This window comes from Chanodichthys erythropterus, chromosome 7, assembly GCF_024489055.1.
Source record: "Chanodichthys erythropterus isolate Z2021 chromosome 7, ASM2448905v1, whole genome shotgun sequence".
In the NCBI taxonomy this organism is placed as follows: domain Eukaryota; kingdom Metazoa; phylum Chordata; class Actinopteri; order Cypriniformes; family Xenocyprididae; genus Chanodichthys; species Chanodichthys erythropterus.
In genome coordinates, this window is record NC_090227.1 from 20992766 (window position 1) to 21012739 (window position 19974).

The window sequence follows — 19974 nt, forward strand, 5'->3', positions numbered from 1 at the left end:
GCGCCGCAGCGCAGATCCAGTTCCCAGCCAGCTCACACTCTCCACTCCATCGGCTCAACCCCGCAAGAAGCACAGCTTAAATCCTTCTCGTCTTCTTTCCTAAATTTTCAGTCATTCCATCTGGATCAATGTTGATCGGGGGATTGTTTCTGTGACTTGCCGTTAATTACTGTGCCGCTTCCTTGCGGTTAAACACGCAAACAGTGGCTCATATATCACGTTCAGTTCGCACGCAGAATCACTATGAAACTCGGAAGTTATTGTCATCGCTGTTCTGCGATTTATCAACAAATCTCTTGGAAATTTAAAGTAATGGTATGCATTTCTGTAACTACAACCCACAGATTCACTATTGAGACGAGGCACAGACTGGTAGGACAAATTCTTAAAATCGTTCTTTTGCTGATGCATTTAAATAAATGTTACCATTCCTATTCATCTGTATGTTCATCTATGTTTAGAACTAGCAGAAATCTGTAAGTAACGTAACGAACCATAGACAAATAACCAGTGAATAAACTTTTATGTTGTATGTTCCTATGCGGTTTGATAAAGCATGGAATTTGATTTGAGTAATTTGAGTACCAGGTCTGGATAAGTATTGGGAAATAGAATAAAAAGTAAACAAATACATTTAATTAAACTTAAAAAAAAAAAAAAAAAAAAAAAAAAAATTCAAGCAGCGTGTTCATGGTAAATTTAGTGCTTGTTGAACACCATTGAATAAATCCAAGTTGCACATTTTTATTATGCAAAGCTCTTTTTTTACAAGCTAGTCTTTTTTGATCTTTACTAAATGAAGGTGCACGTGACTCAAACCAGCAACAGTTAAAAGAACAAAAGATAATCTAAATCAGTCTGTAGCCTACTTTGCTGTTTGATGATTTTTCAACATCAATCAATTACAGTACAAACTGTAAACGACAGTATGGTATCAAACAATCGTGCCAGAGGTGAATATATGCAGGTTATAAAGCATTTTAGGCTTATTAATAAAAATTAATAATTGATTTCTCAGCCTTGCACAGTTTTGCTGAACTCAAACTGAATTTATGGGCTTTAACTTAAATACAGTTAATTTCTAGGCCTCACCACATAAGGAAAAATATGATATTTTTTAGTTGTTTCCATCTTCATAGATGGTCCAAACTGTTCTAAACAGGAACTTCTATCTTTGCTCAGCTATCTTCATGATGCGCATAATCCCGCAGGTCGCTTTTTCATCTCCTCTCTCTTGCTTCTTTGATTCATGCACTAGAAGACAGGCGTCAGGCCGCAGTGAGCCTGGGCTGGGCCCCAGATTCCCCACTCTCCTCCTCCCTCCGCCTAGCCACACACTGCAGTTTCCCAGGTGCCACACCACATACAGCTCTCTTCGCCCTCTTGGCGAATGCCTTCCCTCTTAGCGTGAGGATGCCTCCGCTAGCAGAGCAAGCTCCGCTGCAGTGATGTCACTTCGGCTCCCACAGATCAGTTCTTCTGGCTAATTTCTATAATGCCGCAGCAGTGATGTTGCCTCGGCTCCCGCAGATCATTCTTCTGGCTAATTTCTCCACTGCCGCAGCAGTGATGTCACCACAGTTCCCGCAGGAGCCCAGCTCTGCCCAAACTCGCCCTCATCCAATGTTGCAAGAAATCTCCCGGTCTTCAAACTAACCCTCTAAACAGATGATTCAAACCACCCAGTCAAATCAGTCAAACTTCAATCTGACACCATGAGTATTGAGCTCCCATAAGAACCTCAGAAACAGTATACATTTTCTATTCTCATTCAACTATGTCTGGGCTTATCCGTCCGATCGCTGCTAGTATTGAACTCCCGTCGGACTGCGCGAAAGCCCTCCCAGTGGAAAATGGCTAAACGTTTTGCGTTTATGCCATCAGGGGCTTAACCGTCCATTCGCAGCGAGTATTGAACTCCCGTCAGACGTCGCTAGAGCGCTTACCAATCTAAAATAATTAAACGTTTACCTCACTGCCAGCAGGGGCTTACCCGTCCGATTGCAGTGAGTATTGAACTCCCGTCGGACGCCATGAGAGCCTCCCAATCCAAAATAACTAACGCTCACTTCACTGCCAGCGGGGGCTTACCCGTCTGATTGCTGCGAGTATTGAACCCCTGTCGGATGCCACAAGAGCCCTTACCAAACATTAACCCCTCTGCCAGCGGGGGGGCTTACCCGTCCGATCGCAGCGAGTATTGAACTCCCGTCGGACGCCGCTAGAACCCTCCCAATCTAAAATAACTAAACATTCACCCCATGCCAACCGTGGCTTACCCGTCCGATCGCAGTGAGTATTGAACTCCCATCGGACACCACACGAACCTCCAATCTAAAATTACTAAACGTCCACCCCACCATCAGTGGGGGGGCTTACCCGTCCAATGGCAGCGAGTATTGAACTCCCGTTGGACACTGCTAGAACCCTCCCAATCTAAAATAACTAAACATTCACTCCATGCCAACAGGGGCTTACCCATCCGATCGCAGTGAGTATTGAACTCCCGTCGGACACCTAAAGGGGCCCCCTCAGCTGAAGCTACCCTTCTAGTCGCCGCAAGTAACGAACTCCCGTCGGATGCCATTCCTTCTCAATGTTCTGGCTGGTGGGGTTTTACCCATCCGATCGCTGCGAGTATTGAACTCCCGTCGGATGCTGCAGACGACCCCAGCCAAAACATCTAAACCTTATCTTAGTTTGCTGGTCGAAGAGGTTTATATTCATTGGTCCGCTGTGAGTATTGAACTCCCATCAGATAGAACCCTCCCGATCCGGCAGACAGCTTTCTCCTTGCAAACATCAGCCTTATTTCTATATTTTTGGGGGGTTACAGTTCCCGGCTGCTGTCCGTAGCCAACATTTTGCACTTTTGGGGGGGTACTCTTTGTTCGGGCCCATTACCGAGCTCGGAGCACCAAGATATGCAGTGATAAATACTGTCATGCCTGTTATTCATCTAGATCAGGGGTACTCAAGTTCAGAGGCCAAGAGGGCCGCATTTCAACCAAATGAAACACGAAGGGCCACAAGTTATAACTTGGATCGTAAGACTTTTTAGGCCTACTTAAGACAATATTTGTAGTTTTACTGTTTATTTACTAAAAGTGCAGTTAATTACATAGCTAAGTCTTAATAGTATGGTGTCCTTGTTAAAGTGTCACTTAACATGATAAATGGCATTTAAAAAAATGATTAATAGCTTGTCTTGCTGTATTCTAAATGTACAAATGCATAAAGAAAAACAAGAACTGATGAAAAGAAATCCTTATTCATTCCTTATTCATCCTTATTTCATTTCTTTTCACAAGAAATTTAAGGTCTGACTGTTGTTCACTGGCTGATAAGAGTTTGTCCGTAAGACGAAAACATTGCACTTTTTTATAGTCTTTTTATACTCCATTGCACCTTTTTAACACTTTTTATAGCACCTATTCATACTCAGAGAATACACGTTTTATTATTTATATTATTATTACCTTTTAATTTGGTAAGAATCCAAAAATCTTTTTTTTCCTTTTTTTTTAATGTTCAATCACAATCTCATGAATTACCTAACTATAACCAACGTTGTAAACATGATAAATAAGATATTCTCCGTGAGCTCAATGATGTGATGACAGATCTTTAATGGGAGCGCTGCTTGCTTTCTGTTTATAACACATTGACATTAAGAATAAAAGGTTTGTTTTTCATGCTGCTCGGCAACTTACACACTGCAAAGTTTGAGGAATGTCAACTGCATTTCATCATGGAAAAATAAGGTTACTTTGTTTTTTACTTGCGCGCACAGTCTCGAGCCTTTGGTGGCGTTCACGAACACAAAGTGCTCGACACATGCGCACTAGAGAGATTCATGCTTGTCTAGTCTTTTTCGCTCAAATAGTTACAATAAAATGTCTTTGTACTTGTTTAAAAGTAGAGTTGCTGGTATCTTTTAATCCCCTCAAACGAGCGCTCTTCAACACGGTCGGCTATTGTGTTTGTTGTTACTCTTGTTCCGTCTTCTCCGTTTCTTTTCAGACTGAAGCAACAGCCCGTTTCAGTGCTGACACCTTGTGGACAAACTAAATTAGTGCAAAAACTATTCAATGCGCACGTGCAAAGTGCCTTCAGTTTATATCGGTCTTTGTCAGGTGACGTCACACTCGTGAAAACTGAAGTGCATTATGGGTGTCGCCGCCATTTGTGGGGTATCCAAACAATCTCTGTATCGGTGTAGAGTTGTTTCTTCTTTGGCTTCTTTTCATTGTAAAAATGGCACACTTTTGTTGTGTGAAAAGCTGCAATAATATGTCCCACGATAGAAAATGTCAAAAATTTTACTACGACATTAGATTTAGTCGGTTTCCTTCTTGAAAAAAGGCTGTATGGAGAGTATGTAGAGGCAATAACAGAGGCGCCGGATCGCATGGGTTGCCGCGGTGAGACGCAAAACATCACTTTCGTCAAGATATCTCCATTCATGTATGCTTGCTTTCTACATTTTCACAAAGGTAAGTTAGAGATTTCTGTTTTCTAAAGTGGCAAACGTTATAGCAACACATTTTTTTTGGATTGTATGTGCTATGAGACAATAGTCAATTTAAACTGAATCCCTTTACTTGAATATGTCTTTTTTTTTATTCTTAATTTTGCTAGGGCATTTTTATTTTATATACTTAAGGTACGACGTTTTTGCTCTGTATCCATATGCTGATTCTAATTTTCTGACTTACTTTTTACAGCTGTGGTCTTATGTTATGTAGCTAAAAACCTTTTAATTTCATTGCAGATCAGCCTGCTTAAAGATTATGGAGACTAACCCCAACTGGACACCATCCCTCCCTACATTAAGGCCACATCAGCATTAAACACAGGCTGTGTCTCAATCAGCTCCCTAGTTCAGTAGTTGGGGCACTGATCAGGACGGTCTCAGTCACAAAATTTGTATACACAATATACTGATTCAAGAGCTCAGAGCTGATTGAGATGCACACACAGACACTAAGTAAGACACTTTCCAATAAATGTGCAATAAATTAATGTTTGCAAATTTTAAGCAGCAACATTGACAAGCAACGATTGTCAACTTATTTTTCACAGTCGATCAGAATAGGCAAGTATTGTTTTAATGGCATATTTACTTGTGAATGTCCACTGAATGTCCAATGTAGTGTGATTAACAAGGCTATTGAATACGGATGTCCGAATATAAAACCAACTTTACCCAAGTCAGTCAGCTGACACTATGGTCCATCAGGCTGGAGAAAGTGATCATCTTCACACTGAGAAGATGCAGGAGGCTGGAGGAGATGGTGATCTGCATGTGCAGAAGTAAACCGACTTGATATGTACAGGATGACTGATGTTTGTTTTGGAGATGATGATGTTAATGTTAATGTACTATACGGGTCTGCCAAACCTGGGAACCTTTATGGCGTTATTACAATTTTTTTTTTTGTGCCTCTGATTCCAGACACAACAAATACAAATTTCAAATGCTTCTGTGAACCTTAATGTACCTCAGATTTGATCTGCCTGCACAACACTTCTTATGTTTCCCCTGAGACAGTATACAGAACATTCAATGAAACTGTGTCATATCTATATCCAAACCTGAAGCTTTCAGCTGTATGGGCAGACAGAGATGATTTGCACAGAAATATGCCTCCTTTGTTTAAATACAGAGTAGCAGAGATTATTGAGTGTTTTGAGATTTTCACAGAAAAACCATCCAATCTGACAGCGCATGTTTGAATCTTTTGTAGAATTGTAGTGTAGAAATGTGCTGATGCTTTATCCAGTCTTGCATGAACAATAAAGCATGTATAATTAAATTTTTCAGGGTGGTTTGTAGATCTATTTTATGAGTTCACAGGTATATGCATTTATAGTATTAACAGGATAATTAATAATATACACAATCTGTAAACCAGATATTTAACTTACACGACATATCTTTGTTTTTATTATTAAGGCCTTTGGACAAAAATAAAAAAAAGACCCATAATGTCATTGACCCAGACAACACAGAGGTAGATGGAGGACAATAATTTACAAATTATTTTGGCTCTAAAAGGTATACTATATCAGAATGTACTATAATAAAATACACTTAAATTCTACATACATCTCTGATGATGCCTTGTTTATTGGAACAATGTTTATTGTGTTATATATTGGTTTATGTACTTAATGCAATAAAGAAAAAAATGCATGAAAAAAGGGGTAGTATTAGTTGAAAATTCTTCCTGATCACAACACTAAACCATCCTTAATCATGCACTTGTTATATAGTTAACACAACATCATCATGATTATCGTTACTACTGTGTTATCGCAGTCTTTCGTTCAGAATATGAATAAATCCTGCACCCAGCCATTAATGAAATGTCTGTGGGCTTCGAGGGATTTATAGTTTTTAAATTGTTCACTATGCATTTATACCATAAACAAGATAGTTAACAATATTTAAGTATGATGATTTAGGTAGCAATGCGGGGTTAGCAGCACTCCGACTTACTGCAGTCAGTTCGTACAGATCTATGTTATGAATGGATGAAAATTTCCCCAAATAACGGCCCCTGGCATCTTTGGTGAGTTTATCGCGATATGACATTTTAACTTTTTTCTTGTGCTTCTTCATTTTTGCTAGTTATTTGCTTGTTATCTCTACTCGTGTAATCTCTTTCATTCTCACAGTCAGCAGGGATACCACAAATATGGCGCCGCGGTGACGTCACACACAACAAAATCACGTGTCTGTCAAAGACCGATTGTTCTTTGCGGTTAGAAAAACTGTGCTGCGCGTGTACACTATACGCGTTCTCTGCTGATGATTACAGCGTCACGCGCACTGTACGCCTACCCTTGTGTACGTGTAAAAAAAACGAAGTAATATTCACGCTAATTTTGGACGCAAATTATAATAAATATACATTTATAAGTAGCATGATGCGGGCCACAAATTTAATGCTGACGGGCCGGATGCGGCCCGCGGGCCGCCTGTTGAGTACCCCTGATCTAGATGAACATGCTGATATGCATTCAAATTTTCATCTTTCTCGGACGTCAAACATAACATAAGGTACCCACAGAGAGATCAGCTTGACAACATTGGTCAAGGCTTTGCCTATTTGGCACAGCATGATGCCTTCAGTAAAGCCGTTAGTGCCATTGATGGATGCCGTATTCAGATAAAACCACTAAATACACACAAGTCAGTTTCATTCAATCCAAATGCAGGCAATATGTGATGATACAGGACGTTTCATAAATGTTTTCATTGGTTATCCTGGATCTGTGCATGACACAAGGATTTTTAAAAACAGCCCAATCTACTTAAGTATCGAATACCCACCTAAGGGGTATTTTCTTTTAGATGATGGAGGCTACCCCATCTTGAAACACCATAACAGTAGTCACACCATTACACGATGCCACATAGGAGAGTTCAGAGAAGATTCAACCGTCATCATTCAAAGGCGCATTCAATCATTGAGCATGTTCTTGGTATCATGAAAACATGGTAGATATCAACCCCATTCAAAGCTCTGGAGGTCAAGATCTCTTTCTCTTTCTGCAAGGAGCTCCACTCCTTTCTTGCAGGCCCTCTCTGTCCTCTCGTAGAGTTGGTTCATCATCAGCAGCATCAGTGGGATCATCCTCTGGCTCCAGAATATCTCCGCTGGTGTCACAGATGTTGTGCAGAAATGCACAAGCAAGAACAACATCTGTGACACCAGCGGAGATATTCTGGAGCCAGAGAGATGTGAGAGATTGTGAGCTCAAGTGTCTGCTGCTGACACTCTTGCTCCACAGTTGTTGGATCATGATTATTTGTAATCAGGGATGCAACATACAACAAGATTACTTAACAGCTTCCAAAAAATCCTGGGGCCGTATTCACAAAGCATCTTAAGGCTAAAAGTAGCTCCTAACTTGCTGATTTTAGGAGAAACTCTTAAAAATAATGGGTGTGTCAGTCCTAATTTTAGGAGATCTACATTTTTGCTCTAAGAATATTTCACAAAGCATTTTAGCACTAAAACTAGCTCCTAAGTCTGTGAAATGTTAAGAGTAGTCAAGAGGACTCCTAAATCACTAAGACCAAATCACAAACAGTCCTACACCGTACACCATTGTGGCAATAGCGACAGAGCCTTGGGTGCTGAACTTTTTCTTCATAAATGCAATACATTTTGATTTACAGATTTGAATCTACGATGAGACGGCAAAAAAAAAAAAAAATATTGTCTGATTACCTGTGGCAGTGGTTTTCATGAGTTCACACTTACAAATGATTGAATAGAGCTTGGAGCTTGGAGCCCTGTATCCCCAGCCGAGAGTAAGGAGGGGGTTGGCAGAGGGATACAGAAAACTGTCAAAGTAACTAGAGGCGAGTCGGCTATCGTCTGTATATATTCCTCCTCTCGAGCTGATTAGAAAGACCGTTTGAATATGTTCCTCCCAAATTTTCTTTATAAAACGTAATTTGTCGCTTGAATTATGCATTCTTTTGAGATGCAGACACCAAAGAGGTGGACAATTAACTGTATATACTAGTTTAATTAGTGACACTTAGCCTACATTTTAAAACCTTTATGGCAACAATATGACAACATTTTATTTTGACTATGGCAACATTTTTATTAAAAAAAATGTTTGTTTGAATAGAGCAACATTTGTATTTTAAAACCTTTATTTTAATATGGAAACATGACACATCATTCTACAATATTTCTATGATTAAATCGCTGACTCCTCCCCCATCAGCCAATCACTGTGTGTATACTCCATAGCAACAAGGTCAACCCCGCCCTTACTCTTAGCTTAAGACTTTAGTCTATTCCTTAGTAAAAGTTGGTTTCAGCAGCTTTGTGAATAGGTTTTAAGAGAAAACTCTTAGCTAAGAACTTTTACTGCTATTTAGGAGAGCTCTTGGTGGTAAGATAAAATGTTTTGTGAATACAGCCCCAGATCTGTTGTCAGAGAGAGAGAGAGAGAGAGAGAGAGAGAGAGAGAAAAGATTTTAAACACTTAAAATGTATGTAATTATATATAGTTTAAATTTAAAGTTGCTTTTTTTTTTTTTTTTTTTTTTTACATTATAATATACAAGCTTAATTCTAGTATTCTAGGATTTAATCGCCTAGAACCTCTCAAGAAACGCACCACAAGGTTCTTTCGTCCCACTGACTGGCCAGCGATAGGAGCGTGAAATGCTGCAATGGCTGCTACGTAAAGTTTGAGCATTGAAGGGGTGCGACCCAGATCCAAACGCTCCTGGAGAAAAGACAGTATCGGAGATACGTCACACTCCACTGGGTCAATGCTGCGTGTAGAACACCAGTCAACAAAGACTGACCATTTCTGGGTGTAGAGGCATCTCGTGGACGGAGCTCTCGCCTGAGAAATGGTATTCAGCACATCCCCGGGGAGGTTAGCAGGCTCCCGTCGAGGGACCAGAGGTGCAGAGCCCAGAGTTCTGGCTGGGGATGCCAAATCATCCTGTTCGCCTGAGAGAGGAGGTCCCGTCTCAGGGCGATCGGCCACGGAGCTTTCGTGGAAAGCCTGAACAGCTCTGAGGACCAAACTTGGCTCCTCCAGAGCGGGGCCACCAGGAGGACTCTGTGCTTGTCTTCCCTGATTCGTCTGATGACCTGTGGGATCAGAGCGATCGGGGGAAAAGCGTAAAGGAGGGTGCTGGGCCAGACATGGGCCAGCGCATCTTCCTCCTTCGAGAAATAAATTGGGCAGTGAGAGTTGCCTTCTGAAGCGAAGAGGTCTACCTCCGCCTTTCTGAAGAACTCCCAGATCATGAGAACCGTCTGGGGGTGGAGCATCCACTCATCTGAGGGGACATTGCTCCGAGATAGCATGTCTGCTCCCAAGTTTGTTCTCTCGGTGTGAGTCGCCCTGAGCGACTGAACCCTCGGTGATGCCCATTCCAGAAGACGCTTTGCCAGAGCGCATAAGCGGCTGGACGAAAGACCGCCCTGGTGATTTATGTATGACACCACTGCCATGCTGTCCGACTGGACTGAGATGTGGCGCCCTGTCAGGTGTGCCTGGAATGCATGAAGGGCTCGAATCACTGCCAACATCTCGAGGCAGTTGATGTGCAGATGGCATTCCTCATGAGACCACGAGCCGAAGGCCGGTCTGCCCTCGCAAAGAGCGCCCCAACCTGTGTTGGACGCATCGGTTAAGAGCACCGTCCTTCTGGACACCGCCTGTAGGGGTACCCCTTGGCTGAACCATACAGGGTTCATCCAGGGTTTCAGAGCTGCCATGCCGCCAGGCGTGAGGAGGGACCCGGAACTTCAACCAGTACTGCAGAGGCCGCATCCGAAGAAGGCCGAGCTGCAGAACTGGGGAGGCGGAAGCCATCAGCCCTAGCATCCTCTGGAAAAACTTCAGAGGGAAATAGGCTCTGTTCCTGACCGATGCCGCGAGCTGCTGAATGGCCAGAGTGTGCTCTGGAGAGACTACAGCCGCCATACGGACTGAGTCGAAAACCGCACCCAGGAACGTTATACGCTGGCTGGGGAGCAGTGAGCTGTTGGCAAAGTTGACCCTGAGACCCAGGCACTTCAAGTGGCTGAGTAACACGGATCTGTGATGCTCCAGCTCAGCTCGTGACTGGGCTAGGATGAGCCAGTCGTCGAGGTAATTGAGAACCCGGATTCCCATCTGTCTCAGTGGGGAAAGTGCCGCGTTCATGCACTTGGTAAACGTGCGAGGAGCTAGGGACAGTCCGAATGGAAGGACCGTATATTGGTAAGCCACACCCTCGAACGCGAATCTCAAGAATCGCCTGTGATGGGGGGCTATCTGGATTTGAAAGTATGCATCTTTCAGGTCCAGCGAGCAGAACCAGTTCCCGGGGCAAACCTGTGCGAGGATCTGCTTCAGCGTTAGCATCTTGAACTTCCGTCTCATGAGGGAGAGGATCAAGAGCCTGAGATCTAAGATGGGTCTGAGACCGCCATCTTTTTTGGGAACTAAAAAATAACGGCTGTAGAACCCCGAATTGCTCTCTGAGGGGGAGACTATTTCTATAGCTCCTTTACTCAGAAGAGATGTGACTTCGGCTCGGAGGACATGAACGTCGTCCGTGTTGACTGAAGTCTGAAGCACCCCGCTGAAGCACGGGGGCCTTCAGGCGAACTGAAGCGAGTAGCCTCGACTTATGGTTCCCAGAACCCAGCTTGACACTCCGGGGATGGCCCGCCAGGCCTCGGCCTGTGTGACAAGGGGCTGAATGGTGACGGGCCGCCAATTGGGGGCCGTGCACCAGAGCGAGTGGAAGAGGAACTTCGCTCTTTCTTAGAGAAGGTAGAATATTCATAGTTTTCGCCATAAGAATGGCGTTTTGCATGGACGCAGCACTGGGCCCAGTTACACTGAACATATCTCCCACGCCCGGAGCTGAATGAGGAGGAGGAGGGTGGAACAAAAGAGCTTTTGGGGTGGTCCGGCCGTGGCGAGACTTTGCCCCATTCTCTTCCTTCCTGAAAAATCAGGAGGCATCGGGTCCAGCGTAATCTTAGGCCGAGGTCCCTGACGTTGCCTCGGGAAGAAGCGCTTACGATGGCGCTGTTCCTTGAGTGGTGCTGCCTGAGAGATAGAGGGGGCAGGTTTGTTCTGCTGAGCCGGCGCAGACTTGGACTCTTTTAGAGCGGTGAGGGCCGCTAGAGCGGTGAAAACCGCTATTGGAAAGCTCTTTTAGAGCGGCAATAAACCGCGGGAAAATCGCTCTTTTAGGCGCGCCGGATGGCGGCAGGAGACGGGCTGGCAGGCGGCCGGAAGCGGGCGGCTCGAGACGGCAGTCGACGAGGGCACCGGCGCTTCTTCGTCGGTGAGCTCAGCAGTCCGCTGCGGGAGCCTCTTTGACGGCGGCGAGAGCTTCTTTCCAGCCGAGCTTCTTTCCAGGCGAGCTTCTTCCAGGCGCCGAAGGCTGTAGCCGGAGATCAGTGAGGAGCGATGTCGTCACTGAAGGAGAGAGAACTGAAATCCTATGGCGAAACGCCCGCTTATATAGCCCTAAACCCCGCCCATTTCGGCGGGAATATTCGCACGCTCTGTCGCCATAGGCCGCGTAGCTATGCTGCGCCGTCATTGGTTCAACAACTTGTCTATGAGTGAACCAATGACGATGCAGTTACACTGCGTTATTGAAAAAGGGGAAAAAGGAGACCTTTCCCCATACGCAGTACGAGTGAAGTATCGAAAGGGAACTAGGCTACAATAATATGTGAGGAACATGTATGTACATGTTTTTTTGTTTTTTGTTTTTTGAAGGAATAACGTTTGTACGTGGTTATTGAAAAAAACAAACAAAAAAAATTAAGTCACTGAAATAATGCCAAAAAAAAAAAAAAAAATTCAATGTGTGTTTACAAGATTTCTGGGTATTGGAGGTTGTAGACTAGAGTTTTTGCTTCAAAATGATGTATAAATTATCATGCCTACTCGTTCATATAAAACAATATATTGATTTACATTTTATAAGACATTTTTTGTCAAGAAACACAGTATGCGTGGAGGCATGAATCTTCATGAATAATGCTGTGATTCACACCTGAGAAGACAAAAGATTTGCATAATGACCTCTAATGACCTGCATATTAATGAGCTCTTTCAGTCATGTAGGCTGTGAAAAAAACCCTCTGTGCTCATGCTGATAACAGGATTAATGTCCACTCTTGACAAAAAAAAAAAAAAAAAAAAACATGATTTGATCTCATGCATGCACATATTGTTGCACATCATGTGAAGAAAAGTTTGTATAGGCCTATCTTAAATTACAATACCAGTCAAAAGATTGGACACATTACAAATGTTTTTAAAAGAAGTCTCAAGTCTCTTACCAAATAATGGTTTTCTATTTTTTGCAATTTTAACCAAAGCTCTGGGAAGTGTGAGGAGTCACCTGTCAATTGCTTCATACCCTCAGTTTCAGGTTTTATTTTGTAGAAACCATGGAAACACCAAAGACGCTTTAATATTTCCATGTTTTAATAGACAAGGGAACAACTGTTTGGTTACTTTTATAGACAGAAATCTAATTATTGTTATATAGCTCAACACGTTTAGTTTTATTGTTTAAATCTAATTTTCTTGATTTTTTGCGAGTACCATGCTTTACCATGCCTCAGAGAAAAACACTATTTTGTGAAGTAGCTAATCCAGCATAATCAGATGCAGGATTATTTTAGTAACATTAATACAGAATTGTCTCCATCATACAATATGTTTTAAAATTAATTGCATGCCATTTATCAACACAAGCCATCCAGTATTTAATATGATATGTTTAAATCTGTATCTTACTGCAGTGTGCAACAAGTGTTTCACAGCAGCTGCCGAGCGAACATTACAGAGTAATGTTATAACACTCTCAAATGTATCTAATATGATAAACAGAGCTTTATTACCTCACACTCATGACTGGAAAAGCTGAAGCGGTGTCAGCGACTGGCATAATAAAAGTTCTGCTGCTTGTCAGGCATGTGTTGCGCAATCCCTCCAGCGGCCTCATTCAGCTCCCACAACACTCTGTCCTGCTTTGCTTCATACTACAATAACATTAATCATTTCATCCATGAACATGATTTCTGCCCGAGTCCAATCCCTATTCTTTTGCAAGATTCCGTGCTCAAACTTGGCATCATCAAGCTATGCCTTTGTTTTGAATAGGCCTCTAGCGACCTCTAGCAGACAGAAAATATTACATATCACAGCTGTAAAGTCAAACCATACCAATACTTATGCTTGCATCAGGCAGAGGGATGTACCTCTAAAAGTGTAGTACATCTTAGTTGGTAAAACATTTTGTGTTGAAACAGTCAATAATAAAATATGACATTCTGTACTTCTGCCTCATATTAATCATTTAATCATATTTATAGATGTCTTCATGAAGCAGTGTTTTGAAATCACCCATTACTAGATAGTGTTGAATAAAGTAATTATTTTGTTTTTTTGGTGCACAAAAAGTATTCTCACCACTTCATAACATTCTGTCATCTGTGTAATTATGTGCAGCTGTTTCCCATTACCTCATTATCCCTTTGTATCTCTCCTTATATAACTCAGTTCAGTTGTTTGTCTATTTACAAAGTCTTGTCTTGCCTTGCACAGCATTAATGAGCGTTTCTCCTGGTTTCTATGTTCCTGATTTTCTCATTCCTGTCTCGTCCTCTGGATTTGTTTGTTTGTATGGACTGATTTACTGTGTTCTGATCTCTGCCTGTTTAATTGACTAGGACTTTGGGTTGTGCTACAAGTAAAATTGCATTTGGATCTTCTATTGTTGTCGCTCATTGCTTGCAACAACTAACACCAGCAAATCATAACAGTAGTCACATGAACTGTTTTAAATATGTCTTTAGTAGCTTTCTGGGCATCTGAAAGTGTTCATTATCTTGCTGGCAATGGAGGCCTCACTGAGCCATCAGATTTTATCAAAAATATCTTATTTTGTGTTTCACATATGAACGAAGGTCTTACAGGTGTGGAACAACATGAGGGTGAGTAATTAATGACATAATTTTCCTTTTTGGGCGAACTAACCCTTTAATCTTAATGAAATGCATACCTCACTATTGCAATGTCTGCATGAGTGCCATAGGTCAGTGGTTCTCAACTGGTTTGGCCATGGGACCCACATTTTCCCATGTTCACTAAGCCACGGCCCAAAGCAGATTTACTAAACAATGATTGACACACACACACAAGTACCGTCCCACTTAACACATAAATTGTAAGAATAACACCAATACTGATGAATAAACAGTATAAGGTAAGGCTATTCAATAGCAGCCCCAAACTAGTTTTTGTTAATACAATAAAATTAGTAAGCTGGTATAAGCAACTACAGTCATCAAAAATAAAATAACACAAAATAAAAATAAATTGTATTTTGGGTTATGGTTATGGAAACTATAGTTACCATGGTACATTACTCGTAAGTCGCTTTTTTGAGAAAAGTGTCTACTAAATGAGTAAATATAAATACACAGTACAAACATGAACTGTTATTCAATCCACATTTATTTGTATGGCGCTTTTCACGATACACATCATTTCAAAGCAGCTTTACAGGAAATGCTTATCAACATAACAATTTAGAGTAATATGTTATCAGGGGGGACTGTGTCCAAATTACGTAAATTCAGAAATGTACATATGCAGATCACTCAGTTAGCTGACAATGTATTAATTTAAACAATGTATTGATTTAAGCAATGTATTAATTTAGTTAATTAAAGGCAGAGACAATGAGCTCATTAAGGTAATCAATACATGTAAACAATGATTAGGATATATAGAAAAATTTGGAATGATGCATGTTGTTCCAGAGTTTGTCATCTGAAGTCCTCACAGAGGTTAGGGTCTTCTCTTCACAGGTGGTGATCATCTGAAGTCTTCATAAGAGGCTGGATCCAAACTGAAGCTGATGTATTCTCTAGGCACTTCGAGATGGGTGTCACAAGATAAAACAGAAAAATAAATGGTGAATAATTAGCGTAGCTGTTGTTCATAACATTAAGCAAAGATAGTCGTGTGCAGTTGATTTGATATAAGATGCATTATGTGAATGCTTGGCTAAAGAGATGCGTCTCTAATCTAGATTTAAACTGGGAGATTGAGTCTGAGCCCTGAACATTATCAGGAAGGCTACTCCAGAATTTAAGAGTCAAATGTGAAAACGCTCACCCTCCTTTAGTGGACTAAGATATCCTACGTACAACCAGAAGCCCTGAGTTGAGCGTGAAGGATTGTAGGGCGATAAAAGATTGGTTAAATACACAGGAGCTAAACCATTTAGGACCTTATAGGTCAGTAGCAATACTTTATAATTGATACGGAACTTAAAAGGCAACCAGTGTAGAGATAAAATTGGTGTTATATGATCATATTTTCTTGACCTGGTAAGAACTCTAGCAGTTGCATTTAGAACTAATTGTAGTTTGTTTATTGAAGATGTAGGACAACTAGCTAGTAATACATTACAGTAATCTAGTCTGGAAGTCATGAATGCATGAACTAACTAAAGGATTAGTTAAAGGATTAGTTTACTTTGAAATGAAAATTAGCCTAAGCTTCATGATGGATGGATGTGGAAGGATGCATTTTCTTCAGCTCATACTCATTGATCCCTATCACTGCCATTACTCTCAAAAAAGATGTTAATTAATAACACATTTTTTTGTGTGTTATTTTTTTATGACACATTTTGTGTATTAATTGTGTAAATATAACACATTAGTGTGTAGAAAATGAGCAGGAATAACACATGGTTGAGTTAAAAGTATCACAAACTGTGTTGTCCTTAACCCTGTAAAACCCAAATATAGAAAAAAAAAAAAAGAGAAAAAAAATGTTTGACCTCTCAGATATTGTTTTAGGAGGTCTCTGTTGTAGAAAATAAAGACTTTTTACATTTTTTACTTTTTAGTAAGTTTTTAGGGAAATGTTGTAATATTGCAACGTTGGGCCTAGCTGGGAGCAGAATTTCTGTATTTGTACTCACTTTGTCTGAACAGATATACAGAGCATTTAAGCATTCATTTGCAGGGTTGATTGCTTACTTAGCCCCATAACAGTATATATCATGAGTAATAATCACACAACAATCATATTTTTTATGAATAAGCATTTATTAATAAAAATATTGAAACAAAATTGTATTTATAAAACTTTTTCTTCTATAACTTTCAATGTGGTTTGAATGAAGTCTGTGTTTTTCAGTGATAGTCCCTAAGACTGTCCCTAAGTTCTTTTCATCTGAGAAGCACAGGCGAACATTGCACTTGCTACACAATGTATTTGTGTATCCATTATTGCAGTATCTATGTCACAGACACGTCAGGCTCCACCTCCCGTCAATACCCACGCACTCAATCACTGGAATTCTAATCATCGCCACCTGCTATTCATCAGCCACTTTATCACCAGCACTATTTAACCCACACTCACACACACACCAGTTGTCCGGTCTCGTTTGTTGTACAGACTCATGTATGCGAACCTCAAGGATTCTACCTGCTACTTACCTGCTACCAGCGATCCCTATCGCCCCGTCGTCTCCAGTTCCCCTCCTGTGTTCCTCCTTCCGTGTGTGTGAGTGTTCCTCGTCAGCCATTCTCCATCTCCTCGACTTCTACATCCATCTGCAATCACAAGGACAGTATCAAACTTCTATCATCTCATTTGAATTCTCCATCTTCCATTTATTCACCTGCTCATTGCTGTTTCTCTAATAAACCACCATACTTGCTTTTACCTCTGCCTCCGTGCCGATTGTATCTTAACAGAAGACTGGACCCGAAGAACACGGCTAGAGATCAGCATGAGTCAACAAGACCCGTTCCAGGAGCTCGTGAGTGCGCTGCGCCGAGCACTCACTCCACCACAACCACGGTCACCAGCACCTGCCGCCGCTTCCCCAGTCACTTCTTCATTGCACTTTCCAACCCTGCACGCCAGTCCCATGGCCAGGCCGGCGCCCTACTCAGGATCGGCGGAGGATTGCAGCGGATTCCTCCTGCAATGTGAGCTGGTCCTGGAGATGCAATCGCAACTATTCTCTACTGACACCTCTAAAGTCGCATTTATCATCTCGCAGCTACAAGGTAAAGCTCTCCGTTGGGCAGGCGCACTCTGGATTCAAAAGAACCCCGTGGTGAAATCCTATTCAGCCTTCGTCTCTCACTTCCGCAAAGTCTTTGGAAAACCCCTTACGGATTCATCTGTCGGTGAGAAACTCTATAAATTAAAGCAAGGATCTAATGCTGTGAGTGACTATGCTTTGCAGTTCCGTACCCTGGCTTCCAGTAGCGGATGGAATGAACAAGCGCTCATCACTTCCTTTCACCAGGGGTTAAAACCAAAGTTGTGATTGCATCTTGCTGCACACGAGGATAACATCGGCCTCGAATGCTTCATCCAACTCTCCATCCGTGTGGGCACTCTTATGCAGTCGTGTCTTGAAGAGCACCAGGGCCAGCCACCTCTTCAACCTCTCCTCTGTCGGTCCGAACCCGTCAGCTCCCCAGAACCAGCCAGCGAACCTATGCAAGTTGAAAACTTCCGACTCACCCCTGCAGAACGTCAACGCCGGCTGACCCTGAACTTATACCTCTACTGCGCCTCTCCCGGGCATGTACTCTCCGCATGCCCAACACGCCCTCCAAGACCTCTGGTGAGTGCCATCCTTCCCTCTTTAATCCAGATGAAACCACTCACCACCGTTGTAACCCTTACTGCCAATATGTCTGTTCCAGTTGTTGCGCTCATCGATTCAGGGTCAGCTGGGAACTTCATCTCCGGGTCCCTCTGCCGTCAACTCAAGTTCAAAACCTCGCCTTCGCCTAGTATCTATCAAGCCCACTCCATTACCGGAAAACCCCTAGGCCCCGATGTGCTGGTCCTCTACAACTCTGCATAGGCCTCCTTCATGTCGAGGATATCCATCTGCTGGTTCTGGAGGAATCCACCGCTGATGTGGTTCTAGGGCGCCCGTGGCTCGAACTCCACAGCCCAACCATCTCCTGGCGCACGGGTGAGATCCTGAAGTGGGGCGAACACTGTTTCTCGACCTGCCTCTCCGGGTTTCCTGTTCCTCCATCTCCACGTTCCAAAGAAATCTCCATCTGTGCCACTTCCATTGAAAGCCCCATCGAGAAATGATCCATCGACATCCCAGCCTGTTATGCCCCCTTCAGCGACGTCTTTTGCCCACAACGAGCCTCCAAGTTACCTCCACACCGGCCATGGGACTGCGCCATAGATCTGCTACCAGGTGAACCAGTGCCACGGGGAAGGATCTACCCCCTATCCGTGCCGGAGGAGAAGGCCATGAAGGACTACATTGACGAGGCCCTCAAGTAAGGATACATCCGTCCGTCTACTTCCCCTGCTGCTTCCAGCTTCTTCTTCGTGGCCAAAAAGGACGGAGGCTTGCGGCCCTGTATTGATTACCGCTCACTCAACAAGATCACCATAAAGTTCCGTTACCCACTTCCCCTCGTCCCAGCGGCCCTGGAACATCTCCGTGCTGCCACTGTGTTCACTAATCTGGACCTCCGCAGCGCGTACAACCTCATCCGGATACGCGAGGGGGACGAGTGGAAGTCATGAAAGTCCGTGCCGTCTGTATCATAACAGTCTACAGCATCCTCTCTTCTTTACTGGGAAATGTGCAATCATGTCTTTGCGTACATCCAGTGGGGGGTATTCCGATGACATCTTGGCATTCTGAAATGGAAAAAGTAAAAAGTATTAATAAGTGAATAAAACAAATGGGTCTTATATTGTAGATAAACTGAAAGAATACAGGGTTGTAGACCATGTGTCGAGGGTAGAGATCTAAGTATATTATCCATCAAAGTATTATAATTTCAATGCAAATGCTAATCAAAATTCCACTGCTACATTCAAACAATACTGTCTGGCTGGCCTAATATGCTCTCTACTTATCATACTTAAGGATCACATGCATCCCCCCCAGAACATTAACAGGTTCATGTTCAAGACCATTCACACCTGTCCCTGAAGAATGCAAAAGGCATCCCCCCAAAATCATTCAGAGCTCCTAATGCTATAAACTGCTACTTGGCCAACACTCAAAAAAAAAAAAAAAAAAAAATCTCAGGATCATTTAGAAGTTAAAAAACAAATAAACTATATAGATACAGGGAGTTTCACTGCCCTGGATGATGGAGTTTTAAATCCCACATACAGTTTATTCCTGTGTTTAATTATGGTCTAAACTAAACTAAGTACAAATTTAACAGAAAAGCACATTTAGAACTTAGTAACAATGAATCTAACAGTTTAAATTTCAATTTGTGACCATGTGAGAAGTGCAGTGTCCTTGTGTAATGTGTAGGAGCACAGGCTATTTTGACTACCACTCTAGCCCAACGTTGTAGAATTACAACATGGACTTAACAAGATTTAAATCAAATTTGATTAATG